The sequence below is a fragment of the Somniosus microcephalus genome, unplaced genomic scaffold (genome assembly GCF_052327205.1).
Source record: "Somniosus microcephalus isolate GS21.2 unplaced genomic scaffold, FLI_Smic_1.0 unresolved_chr1, whole genome shotgun sequence".
In the NCBI taxonomy this organism is placed as follows: domain Eukaryota; kingdom Metazoa; phylum Chordata; class Chondrichthyes; order Squaliformes; family Somniosidae; genus Somniosus; species Somniosus microcephalus.
In genome coordinates, this window is record NW_028225179.1 from 5,240,942 (window position 1) to 5,255,048 (window position 14,107).

The window sequence follows — 14,107 nt, forward strand, 5'->3', positions numbered from 1 at the left end:
CAGAACATCCCAAACCCGCAACCTCCACCACCTAGAAGGACAAGGGCAGCTGTTGTATGGGAGCACCATCACCTCCAAGTTCCCCTCCAAGTCACACACCATCCTGACTCAGATATATTCATCGTTGCTGGGTCATAATCCTGGAACTCCTTACCGAACAACATTGTGGGAATACCTTCACCACACGGACTGCAGTAGTTCAAGAAGGCGACTCACCACCCCCTTCTCAACGGGAAACTGGGGATTGGCAATATTTGGTGCTCTTGCGAGCTACGCCCACATCCCAAGAGTGAATTAAAACAAATCTGTAGATGTAAACTGGATTAAAAGCCTGTACAGAAATACTTGTTCCTAAAACAATACTCTTTTACATTGTATGGACAGTGTCTGTTTAACAACCTAATCTCCCCTAGAATCCACCTCCCTTGACAGTCTCACATTGGAAAGTGTTGGGTCCTCCTGGGCTCAGAAGTACTGGCGGTTAAACCCAGCAGCTTCTCCTCCATCTCCACTCCAGCTCAAACTGAAGCATAGAAACATACAAACATAGAAGATAGGAGCAGGAGTAGACCATTCAGCCCCTCTAGCCTGCTCCGCCATTCAATGCGATCATGGCTGATCATCAAAATTCAGTACCCGGTCCCTGCTTTCTCCCCATACCCCTTGATCCCTTTAGCCTTAAGAAATATATCCAACTCCTTCTTGAATATATTTAATGTATTGGCCTCTACTGCCTTCTGTGGTAGAGAATTCCACAGGTTCACCACTCTCTGGGTGAAGAAATTCCTCCTCATTTCTGTCCTAAATGGCTTACCCCGTATCCTTAGACTGTGACCCCTGGTTCTGGACTCCCCGACCATCGGGACCATCCTTCCTGCATCTAGTCTGTCCAGTACTGTCAGAATTTTATAGGTTTCAATGAGATCCCCTCTCATTCTTCTAAACTCCAGTGAGTACAAGCCCAATCGTCCCAATCTCTCCTCATATGTCATTCCTGCCATCCCAGGAATCAGCCTGGTGAATCTTCGTTGAACTCCTTCCACGGCAAGAACATCCTTCCTCATATAAGGTGACCAAAACTGCACACAATACTCATGATGTGGTCTCACCAAGGCCCTGTACAACTGCAGCAAGACATCCTTGTTCCTGTACTCAAACCCTCTCGCTACGAAGGCCAACATACCATTTGCCGCCTTAACCGCCTGCTGCACCTGCATGCTTACCTTCAGCGACTGGTGCACAAGGACGCCCAGGTCTCGTTGCACTTCCCCTTCTCCCAATCTATTGCCATTCAGATAATAATATGCCTTCCTGTTTTTGCCACCAAAGTGGATAACCTCGCATTTATCCACATTATACTGCATCCGCCATGCTTCTGCCTAATCGCCCAACCTGTCCAAATCATACTGGAGTTTTTCGGCATCCTCCTCATACACGTCCACCCTGCTTTGTGTCGTCTGCAAACTTGGAGATGTTACATCTAGTTCCCTCGTCTAGATCATTTATATATATTGTGAATAGCTGGGGTCCTAGGGCTGATCCCTACGGTACCCCATTAGTCACTGCCTGCCACTCGGAAAAAGACCCATTTATTCCAACTCTTTGCTTCCTGTCTGCCAACCAGTTCTCTATCCAAGTCAGTACCTTGCCCCCAATCCCATGTGCCTTAATTTTACACGCTAATCTCTTATAGGGTACCTTATCGAAAGCCTTCTGAAAGTCCAAATTCACCACATTCACTGGTTCTCCCTTATCTATTCTACCAGTTACATCCTCAAAAAATTCCAGTAGATTAGTCAAGCATGATTTACCTTTTGTAAATCCATGTTGACTTTGTCCGATCCTGTCACTGTTTTCCAAGTCTGCTATTACATCTTTTATAATGGACTCTAGCATTTTCCCCACTACCGATATAATTCCCCATTTTCTCTCTACCACCTTTTTTGAATAGTGGGGTAATATTAGCTACCCTCCAACCCATGGGAACTGTTCCAGAGTCTATCGAATTTTGGAAGATGACCAGCAATGCATCTACTATTTCTAGCGCTACTTCCTTACGTACCCGAGGATGTCGATTATCAGGCCCTGGGGATTTATCGGCCTTCAATCCTGTCAATTTCCCTACAAATACTGAATTCTTTCAGTTCCTCCCTCTCATTAGACCCTATGTTCCCCGACATCTCTGGGAGGTTATTTGTGTCCTCCTTTGTGAAGACAGAACCAAAGTATGTATTTAATTGGCCTGCCATTTCTTTGTTCCCCATTATAAATTCCCCTGATTCTGACTGCAAGGGACCTATGCTTGACTTCACCAATTTTTTTCTCTTCACATATCTACAGTTAGTTTTTATGTTCCCTGAAAGCTTACTCTCATATTCTATTTTCCCCCTCTTAATTAATCCCTTTGTCCTCCTTTGCTGAATCCTAAACTGCTCCCAATCCTCAGGTTTACTACATTTTCTGGCCAATTTATATTTCCTCTCCTTGGATCTTATGCTATCCCTAATTTCCCTTGTTAGCCACGGTTGAGTCACCTTTTTTGTTTTATTTTTACGCGAAACAGGGATGAACAAATTCTGTAGTTCACCCATTCGGTCTTTGAATGTTTGCCATTGCCTATCCACCATCAACCCTTTGAGTAACATTCCCCAATCAATCCTACCCAACTCACGCCTCATACCATCGTAGTTTCCTTTATTTAAATTCAGGACCCTAGTCTCTGAGTCAACTACTTCACTCTCCATCTTAATGAAGAATTCTATCATATTATGATCGCTCTGACCCAAGGGGCCTCGCACAACAAGATTGCTAATTAATCCTTTCTCATTACATAATACCCAGTCTAAGATGGCCTGATCTCTGGTTGGTTCCTCTACATATTGGTCCAGGAAACCATCCCGTATACAGTCCAGGAATTCCTCCTCCACAGTATGGTTACTAATTTGGTTAGCCCAATCTATATGTAGATTAAAGTCACCCATGATAACTGCTGTGCCCTTATTGCACGCGTCTCTAATTTCCCCTTTAATGCCATCCCCAACCTCTGCATTACTGTTTGGAGGTCTGTATACCACTCCCACTAACGTTTTCTGCCCCTTGGTATTTCTCAGCTCTACCCATACAGATTCCACATCATCAGAGCTGATATCCTTCCTTTCAATTGTGTTAATCTCCTCTTTAAAAAGCAATGCTACCCCACCTCCTTTTCCTTTTTGCCTATCTTTCCTGAATATTGAATGTTGAATTCCCAGCCTTGGTCACCCTGGAACCATGTTTCCGGAATCCCAATCATATCATATCCGTTTACCTCTATTTGCGCAACTAATTCATCCACCTTATTACGAATGCTCTTCGCATTAAGACACAAGGCCTTCAGGCTTGTTTTTTTAACACTCTTACACCTTTTAGAATTATTATTTACTGTGGCTATGTTTGATTTAAACCCATGATTTCTCTGACCGCCACCTTTGTTTTTCTCCTTCCTGTCTTTTGCTTCTTTCCTTGTTTCCCTTTCCTCTGTCTCCCTGATCAGGTTCCCAGCCCCCTGCCATTTTAGTTTAAACCCTCCCCCAGAGCACTAGCAAACACTCCCCCCTAGGACATCGGTCCTGGTCCTGCCCAGGTGCAAACCGTCCGGTTTGTACTAGCCCCACCTCCCCCAGAACCGGTTCCAATGTCCCAGGAATTTGAATCCCTCCCCCTTGCACCATTCCTCTAGCCACATAGTCATCTGAAATATCCTTCTACTTCTACTCTGACTGGCATGTGGCACTGGTAGCAATCCTGAGATTACTACCTTGGAGGTCCTATTTTTTAATTTACCTCCTAACCCCCTATATTCAGCTTTTAGGGCCTCCTGTTTTTTTACCTATATCGTTGGTACCTATATGCACCACGACAATTGGCTGTTCACCCTCCCCTTCCAAAATGTTCTGCAGCCGCTCTGAGACATCCTTGACCCTTGCACCTGGAAGGCAACATACCATCCTGGAGTCACGTTTGCAGCTGCAGAAATGCCTATCTATTCCCCTTACAATAGAATCCCCTATTACTATAGCTCTCCCACTTTTTCCTCCCATCCTGTGCAGCAGAACCACCCACGGTGCCAGGAAGTTGGCTGCTGCTGCCTTCCCCTGATAAGCCATCCTCCCCAACAATATCCAAAGCGGTATATCTGTTTGAGAGGGGGATGGTCACAGGGGACCCCTGCACTACCTGCCTGCGCCTACTACTCTGCCTGGTGGTCACCCATTCTCTTCCTGCCTGTGCAGCCTTTACCTGCGGTGTGACCAACTCCCTAAACGTGCTATCCACGATGTCCTCAGCATCGCGAATGCTCCAATATGTATCCACTCGCAGCTCCAGTGCTGCAATGCGGTCTGTCAGTAGCTGCAGCTGGATACACTTCCCGCACACATGGTTATCAGGGACACAGGAAGTGTCACAAGAACTACAGACACCCAATAAACTCCGCCGCCTCGCTCTTTATATCACCGCCGCCGCTCCTCACAGGTCCGCTGCTGTGGGGCCTACCTGCTCCACCACCTCGCTTTATATCACCGCCACCGCTCCTCACAGGTCCGATGCCGCCACCACTGTGGGGCCTACCTGTGCCTCGGATAATAGATACATAGAAGATAGGAGCAGGAGTTGGCCATTCGGCCCCTCGAGCACTTGAAGGAAAGAAATTTGCAGGGTTACGGGGATAGGGCAGGGAGTGGGACTCACTTAAGTGGTCTTGCAGAGAGCCGGCACGGGCTCGACGGGCCGAATGGACTCCTTCTGTGCTGTAACCATTCTATGATTCTATAAAATATTAGAAAGTTTGTTCCACAGAAGCACGAGGTTTATCTGCTTTTATTGATGAATTTAAAAAGTCTCTATTAAAACCTGAGTCAGTGTGTTGTGAGCCAAAGAGCCTTGTGTCCAATGCGGGGAATAAAGGCCCACAGCCTCCCCTGGCCCCGGGCCCTGAACAAGGGACTGGAGAAACTCGCTGCCCTGCGGATCAGGCAATCAGCCGGTGCTAGTCCCGCCCCTCGGGCTCCCCGATTGGTTGGAGGACCCGCCGCCGGCTCGCTCCTCCAGCCCCACCCCGCTTGCTCCCTATTGGTCGGAAGCTCCCGTCAATCAGGCCGCAGGCCCGGGTCACATGTCCCCGAGGAGATCACGTGCTCCGTCCAACTGACGTCCAGGGGCTCGCGGACTCTCAGGTTTTTCTATTTATTCTCTCCCGAGCCACCCCTCCCCCCACCTGTAATGATATCAGCAAATAGTGATGGTATTTGCCTGTTTGATTATTTATGCCTGACCAGCAGAGGGCATGTGAGAGACAAGCAGTTTAGTTTTAGATGGATCTCTGAGATGGTGTCTCCTGTAATGCTGTTAACAGAGTTGAACAAACTTTAGATTAAAAGACATTCTCTTTCATAAATGTCTCGTCATTGAACCCACAAAGAAATCAATACATGGTGTCAGAAGTGATTGAAAGAGATGAAGAGGAAAAATCTGAAGTTAAATCAGCTCTCCACATATTAGCAAGCCAAAAGAGAACATCATTACTTACCTTTGAAGAATAGCTAACGAAGTGAAAAAATGGTAGGATTACACCCACCAGCGAAGCTTCAGTTGACAGGTAATGTGGCTGAAAATTGGAGGAGGTTCAAACAACGTTTGGAGTTGTATTTATCAGCAATCGGAGCTGACGAGAAAAGTGATAAAATGAAAGCGTCAGCGTTCTTACATGTCGTGGGTGATGAAGCGTTGGAGGTGTATAATAACTTCACGTTCGCTGCTGATGGAGACAAAATGAAGCTAGATAAAATAATGGAACAGTTTGAGGCCTACTGCATACCTAAACGTAACGTGACGTTTGAGAGGCACAGGTTTTTCACATGTGTACAGAAAATGGGAGAGAATATTGATCAGTATGTGACTGAACTGAGAAACAGAAGCAAATTGTATGAATTTGGGGGACTGACAGACTCGCTGATAAAAGACAGACTGGTGTGTGGTATTCCAGATAATGGTCTAAGGGAAAGACTGCTAAGAGAGCAAAATCTAGACCTGGGAAAAGCCATAGCACTGTGTAGAGCTACAGAGACTGTGAAGTCGCAGGCAAAGGAGCTGTTCAGTGACAGTAGCTGCAACGTGGATGCAGTGAGAAAGAACGGACACAAACCGTTTAACAAAAAGCGCCAATGTGAAAAAAGAGGCGTGGCCAGCGAACAAAAATGAAAGGGGCAATCAAAAGTCATGTAGTCGATGCAGTACACAGCATACACCAAGAAAGTGTCCAGCATATGGTAAAACATGCAATAGTTGCAACAAAAACAACCATTATGCCCGTTGCTGTAAGAACCAAGCGCAACGAAGCAAGGTCCATGCAGTGGATGAAAGCGAGAAAGAGGAGTTCAATGTGGATGTTGTGTCTGAAAACAAAAAAGAAAAAAGAGACTGGATGTTGACACTAAAAGTGAATGACATACACATTCCATTTAAATTGGATACTGGAGCACAAGTTAATGTGATATCAGAGACTGATTTTAAGAAAATTAGACCCAGACCAAAGATACATGGAATAAAAGTGAAAGTGACAGGATACTCAGGTACTGATATACCAGTGAAAGGAAGATGCATTGTCAAAGTGACACACAAGGACAGAGAGCACATGCTAGCATTAATTGTGGTGCCAAAGGATGTGCAAGCCATACTAGGTTTAATAGCCTGTGAGAGACTGAACCTGGTAAAGAGAGTCCTCGTTGTGGAAAGCGAAGGAGAGACAGTCTATGATGAACTCATGAAAGAGTACAATGACCTATTTCAGGGTCTAGGCTGCCTTCCAGGAGAACACACGATCAGAGTAGATAAAAGTATGCCAACGGTCATACATCCATGCAGAAAAGTTCCGTTTGCTCTTCAAAAGCAACTGAAGGCAGAGTTGGACAGGATGGAAAGCCTGAACGTGATTCAGAAGATAGATGAGCCAACTGAGTGGGTGAGTTCCCTCGTAGTTGCGGACAAAAAGAATGGAAAGCTCAGAATTTGCCTGGATCCAAGAGATCTAAACAGAGCAATAAAGAGAGAGCACTTCAAGCTTCCTACACGTGAGGAAATCATGTCACAGTTTGCAAATGCAAAGTATTTCAGCAAGTTAGATGCATCATCAGGATTTTGGCAGATGAAACTGGACGAGGCAAGTTCAAGACTATGCACGTTCAACAGTCCATTTGGCAGATACAGATTCCTAAGGTTACCATTTGGCATTGCCTCAGCTCCTGAAGTGTATCACAAAACTATCCATATGATCTATGAGCATCTGGAGGGAGTTGATACCTCGATGGATGACATCATAGTATGGGGAACCACGAGAACTGAGCATGACGAGAGACTGAAAAAAGTGCTGGAAGCAACAAGGAAAACAAACCTGAAGCTGAATAGAGAGAAATGCCAGCTCGGGGTGACAGAACTGACATTCGTGGGAGATATCCTTAGCAGTGAGGGCATCAGACCAGATCCCAGAAAGGTGTCCGCCATTGAGAATATGCCAAAGCCACAATGCAAAAAGGACATGCAGAGGTTTAATGGAATGATCAACTACATGGGTAAATTCATATCCAACCTCTCAGAAAAGATGGCACCACTGAGAAGACTAACTGAAAAGAACATAGAATGGGAATGGAATCATGAGCATGAGAAGTCATGGAGCGATCTAAAGAAACTGCTCACAGAGGAACCAGTTCTGAGGTTTTATGACCCAGCGAGACCCATCAAGATATCATCAGATGCATCAGAGTGGGCTCGGTGCCGTTCTTCTGCAAAAATATGACTACTGGCAACCTATTGCATATGCATCGCGCTCAATGACAGACGCGGAGACGCGATATGCTCAAATAGAAAAGGAGCTGCTCAGCATCACATATGCCTGTGAAAGATTTCACCAGTTTGTGGCAGGACAAGCAATCAGTGTAGAGACTGACCATAAGCCCTTGATTGCATTGTTCCAAAAGCCACTAAATAGCTGTCCGCTTAGAATACAAAGAATGATGATCAGGCTGCAACGCTATACACTGAATGTTGCGTACACACCGGGTAAGCTGATGTATACAGCAGACACGTTGTCCAGAGCTGTTGGCCCAAGTGAGCCCACAAACACCAAAATGGATGAAAAAGTGAACGCCTACGTGGACATGATCACAAGTGCACTGCCCATAGCAGATGCAAAAATGGAGCTCATAAAGACTGAGACAAACAAAGATGAAACACTGAGACGACTGAGGAAAAGCATCTTGGATGGATGGCCCAACATGAAGCAAGACTGCTCACCTGACATGGCAGAGTACTGGAACTGCAGGGCGGAACTATCACTGGTCGAAGACATCATCTACAAAGGAAGTAAAATAGTTATCCCAAAGAGTCTGAGAAAAGAGATGCTAAAAAGGATCCATGGAGGACATCTGGGAATCGAAAAGTGTAAGAAAAGAGCACGAGAGGTGATGTACTGGCCACGAATCAACCAAGATGTGACAAATGAGGTGTCAAACTGCACAATATGCCTGAAATATCAAGCAAGCAATCCGGTAGAACCACTAAAGCCACACCCAGCGCCAGACAGACCTTACCAGAAGGTAGGCGCTGACCTATTCGTATGTCAAGGGAAGGACTATCTTGTAGTCACAGACTATTACTCCCTGTATCCAGAGGTTTGTCGACTGTACACCACCACTGCAGATGCTGTAATAACATGTATGAAAGCCATATTCTCCAGACATGGCGTGGCAAGCGAGGTCTTCACAGACAACGGACCCCAGTTTTACAATGCAAGTTTCCGACACTTTGCCAAAGAGTGGGACTTTGTCCACACAACGTCAAGTCCTCACTTTCCACAGTCCAATGGACTAGTGGGAAAATTGGTCCAGACAGTAAAAAGACTGATACTGTTGAACAACCTGATCACACAGCAGGTCAAAAGACTGATACTGTTGAACAACCTGATCACACAGCTGAGAAACCATCATCTGAGGCAACAACTCAGATTCAAGGACAATCAATCAGAAAATCCTCAAGACACGTGAAGCCTCCTGAGAGACTCATTGAGCAAGTTTAAGGACTCTTGTTATAGAAGGAAGTAATGTTATCTTATTCTCTCTTCAAGTTCTAGGTATTTACATATTTCATGTGAACACACAAAACAAGGTTAAAAAACCTTGATCATGATAATGATAATGTAAGTTCATTAAGTGTTACAGTTAAAATGCAGAGTAATACAAAGAAAACATGTTGTTAGATAAAAGTAAAATACTTTTGTTTTAAGAAAGGGAGATGTAATGATATCAGCAAATAGTGATGGTATTTGCCTGTTTGATTATGATGCCTTACCAGCATATTTGCCTGTTTGATTATTTATGCCTGACCAGCAGAGGGCATTTGAGAGACAAGCAGTTTAGTTTTAGTTTCGTTTTAGATGGATCTCTAAGATGGTGTCTCCTGTAATGCTGTTAACAGAGTTGAACAAACATTAGATTCAAAGACATTCCCTTTCATAAATGTCTCGTCATTGAACCCACAAAGAAATCAATACACCACCCACCCCGCGCGATTCTCCACCCAATCGGAGCGGAGAAAACTCACTTTGCGTCACCGATCGCGATCTGGAACCGACACCAAGGCCTTTCCCCGGAATGACCCCGCGCCAACTCCATCCGGCAGGATCCGAGTGCGCAGGCGCAGCTCTGAATGGGGGAGGGGGGTTGGTGTCCTCTGGGCATGCGCGGTTATTACCCTTGGTGACCGGGAGGGGTCGCTGTGCCGGACTCGGCCCAAAACGCCGCTCCGTGTGCGCATGCGCGGACACTCAGCTGTCAATCAACAATCAGCCAGAAGAGGTCGCTGGTGAGACCAGTGAAGGAAGAAAGACTTGCATTTATATAGCGCCTTTCACCACCACCGGACGTCCCAAAGCACTTTACAGCCAATGAAGTATAGTCACTGTTGTAATGTAGGATGTAGGAAACACAGCAGCCAATTAGCGCACAGCAAGCTCCCACAAACAGCAATCTGATAATGACCAGATAATCTATGTGTTTTGTTATGTTGATTGAGGGATAAACACATTGGCTAGGACACCAGGGATAACTCCCCTACTCTTATTCAAATAGTGCCATAGGATCGTTGACATCCACCTGAGAGAGCAGACGGGGCCTCAGTTAAACGTCTCCTCCAAAAAACAGCACCTCCGACAGTGCAGCACTCCCTCAGCACTGCACTGGAGTGTCAGCCTGGATTTTTGTGCTCAAGTCTCTGGAGTGGGACTTGAACCCACAACTTTCTGACTCAGAGGCGAGAGTGCTACCCACTGAGCCACTGGCTGACACTAAAGAACAAGCAGTTCTGACGGAAGGTCATCGACCTGAAACGTTAACTCTGTTTCTCTCTCCACAGATGCTGCCTGACCTGCTGAGTATTTCCAGCATTTTCTGTTTTTGTTAAAGAAACGAGGGAGTGATTGCTGACTGGAAGAATGTTGGGTCGTCCTGCGCATGTGCACCTCCCTGGCGGCTGAGGCTAAACACCGACTCGCCCCCACCTGAGCCGCGCACGCGTACCAGATGTTGCGGCTCCGCATGCGCGCCCGATGTTCCAACCGCGGGGTTTTGTGCGCTGAGCATGCGCGTTGCGGACCGATCGGGACGGGCGATTGTAGAGCAGGAGGGAGAGCGTGGGGGCCATGAGCACATGCGCGGGACTCAGAGTCAACAGAGTGCTTTCTGCAGCGCCGGGGGCTTGTGGGTATTACAGCCGCCATTACTGCTGATCCTTTCAACCAACCTGTGCAGCAGGTGGGGCCTGAAAATCAGCTTCACTGCCCCTAGGTTCGGAAAGGGGAAAATTAAACAACAGTTTGCCTCTGATCCTTTTCTGAACTCGATTTACAGGGTTATAGAAGTGGAGCAGTTACAGGCAGGAAGCTCAGACCAAACATCACGACAAAATCTGACAGAGTCGCTCGATTCATCAGGACCTGAATATCATCGGCCTTTGCACATGGAAGGAGAAAGCAGCGATGACAAACCGCACACGTGTTCAGTGTGTAGACACGGATTCAGCCGATCGCCTGACCTGGTGAGACACATGCACCATCACACCGGGGAGAAACCGGGTAAAGGTGGGGACAGTGGGAAGGGAGTCAGTTCCCCGTCTGCACTGGAAGTTCAACGGCGCAGTCACACCAGGGACAGTCCATTCACCTACTCCGTGTGTGGAAAGGGATTTGTTTGTTCATCCCACCTGCAAACACACCAGCGAGTTCACACTGGGGAGAGACCATTTCAATGTCCTGACTGTGGGAAGAGCTTTAAAAGCCCCGGGCATCTGAAGCGACATCAGCTTGTTCACACTGATGAGTGGCCGTTTACAGGTTCTGACTGTGGGAAGAGCTTTAAAAGCCCCAGGATCTGAAGGGACACCAGTGCCTCCACACTGTGGAGAGGCCATTCACCTGCTCCATGTGGGAAGGGATTCTTGCAGTCCTCCACCCTGCTGATACACCAGCTTGTTCACACTGATGAAAGGCCATTTAAATGTTCTCACTGTGGGAAGAGCTTTAAAATCCCCCGGGAGCTCAAGCAACACCAGTGAGTTCACACTGGGGAGAGGCCGTTCACCTGCTTCGTGTGTGGGAAGGGATTCACTCAGTCATCCACCCTGCAGACACACCAGCTTGTTCATACTGACGAGAGACCCTTTAAATGTTCTGACTGTGGGAAGAGCTTTAAAAGCTCCTGGGAGCTGAAGAGACACCAACACCTACACACTGGGGAGAGGCCGTTCACCTGCTCCGTGTGAGGGAAGGGATTCGCTCAGCCCTCCAACCTGCTGATACACCAGCGAGTTCACACTGACGAGAGACCCTTTAAATGTTCTGACTTGTGGGAAAAGCTTTAAAAGCCCTGGGGAGCTGAAGAGACACCGGCTCCTACATGCTGGGGAGAGGCCGTTCACCTGATCCGTGTGTGGGAAGGGATTCGCTCGGTCCTCCAACCTGCTGGCCCATCAGCGAGTTCACACTGGAGAGAACCCCATTAAATGTTCTGGCTGTGGGAAAAGCTTTAAAAGCTCCAGGGAGCTGAAGAGACATCGGCTCCTATACACTGGTGAGAGACCGTTCACCTGCTCCGTGTGTGGGAAGGGATTCACTCAGTCATCCACCCTCCTGTCACACCAGCTTGTTCACACTGACGAGAGACCCTTTAAATGTTCTGACTTGTGGGAAGAGCTTTAAAAGCTCTAAGAATCTTAAGAGACACCAGCGTGTTCACACTGATCATCGAATCTAACAGCACAGAAGGAGGTGATTCGGCCCATCCTGTCTGTGCCCATCGTGTCTTTGAAAGAGCTGTCCAATTTAGTCCCGAACCGCAGCTTTATCCCCAGAACTCTGCAAACTAGTCCTCTTCAAGGACATGTCCAATTACTGTTTGAAAGTTCCTGTGGAACCTGATTCCAGCATCCTTTCAGGTGGTGCGTTCCAGATCTGAACAACCCTCTGTGTGAAAACAATTCTCCTCATTTCCCTCTAGTTCTTTTAGCAACTATTTTAAATCTGTGACCTTTGGTTACCGACCAACTTGCCAGAGTGAACAGTTTCTCCCTACTTGCTCGATCAAAACCCCTCATCATTTTGAACACCTCTATTAGGTCTCCTCTTAACCTTCTCTGCTCTAAGGGGAACAATCCCAGCTTCTCCAATCTCTCCACATAACTGAACTCCCTCACCCCTGGTACCATCCTGGTCAACCTCCTCTGTACCCTCTCCAAGGCCTTGACATCCTTCCTAAAGTGTGGTGCCCAGAACTGTACACAAGACTCCAGCTGAGGCCAAAACCCTGCAGCTGTACAAAACCTTGGTTAGACCACACCTGGAGCACTGTGGGCAGTTCTGAGCATCACACCTTAGGAGGGATATATTGGCCTTGGAGGGAGTGCAGCGTAGGTTTACCAGAATGATACCTGGACTTCAAGGGTTAAGTTACGAGGAGGGATTACACAAACTAAGGTTGTATTCCCTGGAATTTAGAAAGTTAAGGGGTCATCTGATCGAAGTTTTCAGGATATTAAGGGGAACAGATAGGGTAGATAGAGAGAAACTATTTCCGCTGGTTGGGGATTCTAGGACTTGGGACATAGTCTAAAAATTAGAGCCAGACCTTTCAGGAGTGAAATTAGGAAACATTTCTACACACAAATGGTGGTAGAAGTTTGGAACTCTCTTCCGCAAACAGCAATTGATGCTCGATCAATTGCTAATTTTAAATCTGAGATTGATAGGTTTTTGTTACCCAAAGGTATTAAGGGATATGGGCCAAAGGCGGGTGTTTGGAGTTAGATCGCAGATCAGCCGTGATCTCATTGAATGGCGGAACAGGCTCGAGGGGCTGAATGGCCTCCTCCTGTCCTGATACAAAGATGGGTGGGAAAGCAAGTTGTGCAGAGGACTCAAAGAACCTGCAAAGGGATATAGACAGGCTAAGTGAGTGGGCAACCATTTGGCAGATGGAGTATAATGTGGGAAAGTGCGAGGTTATACACTTTGGCAGGAAAAATAAAAAAACAAATTATTATTTAAATGGAGAGATTACAAAATGCTACAGTTCAGAGGGACCTGGGGGTCCTTGTGCATGAAACACAAAAAGTTACCATGCAGGTACAGCAAGTAATCAAAAAGGCAAATGGGATGTTGGCCTTTATTTCAAGGGGGTTGGAGTATAAAAGCAGGGAAGTCCTGCTACAACTGTACAGGGTATTGGTGAGACCACACCTGGAGAACTGCATACAGTTTTGGTCTCCTTATTTAAGGAAGGATATACTTGCATTGGAGGCAGTTCAGAGACGATTCACGAGGTTAATTCCGGAGATGAAGGGGTTGACTTATGAAGAAAGGTTGAGCAGGTTGGGCCTATACTCATTGGAATTTAGAAGAATGAGAGGTGATCTTATTGAAACATATAAGATACTGAGGGGGCTCGACAAGGTAGATGCAGAGAGGATGTTTCCTCTCGTGGGGAAATCTAGAACTCGGGGGCACAGATTTAGATGAAAGGGTCGTCCT

The 14,107-nt window shown here is 46.7% G+C and overlaps 1 pseudogene; it reads right to left on the reverse strand.

Moving 5' to 3' along the window:
- The window catches only part of LOC147093338 (uncharacterized), a 174,202-nt pseudogene that overhangs the window by 1,807 nt on the left and 158,288 nt on the right, over positions 1 to 14,107 (reverse strand).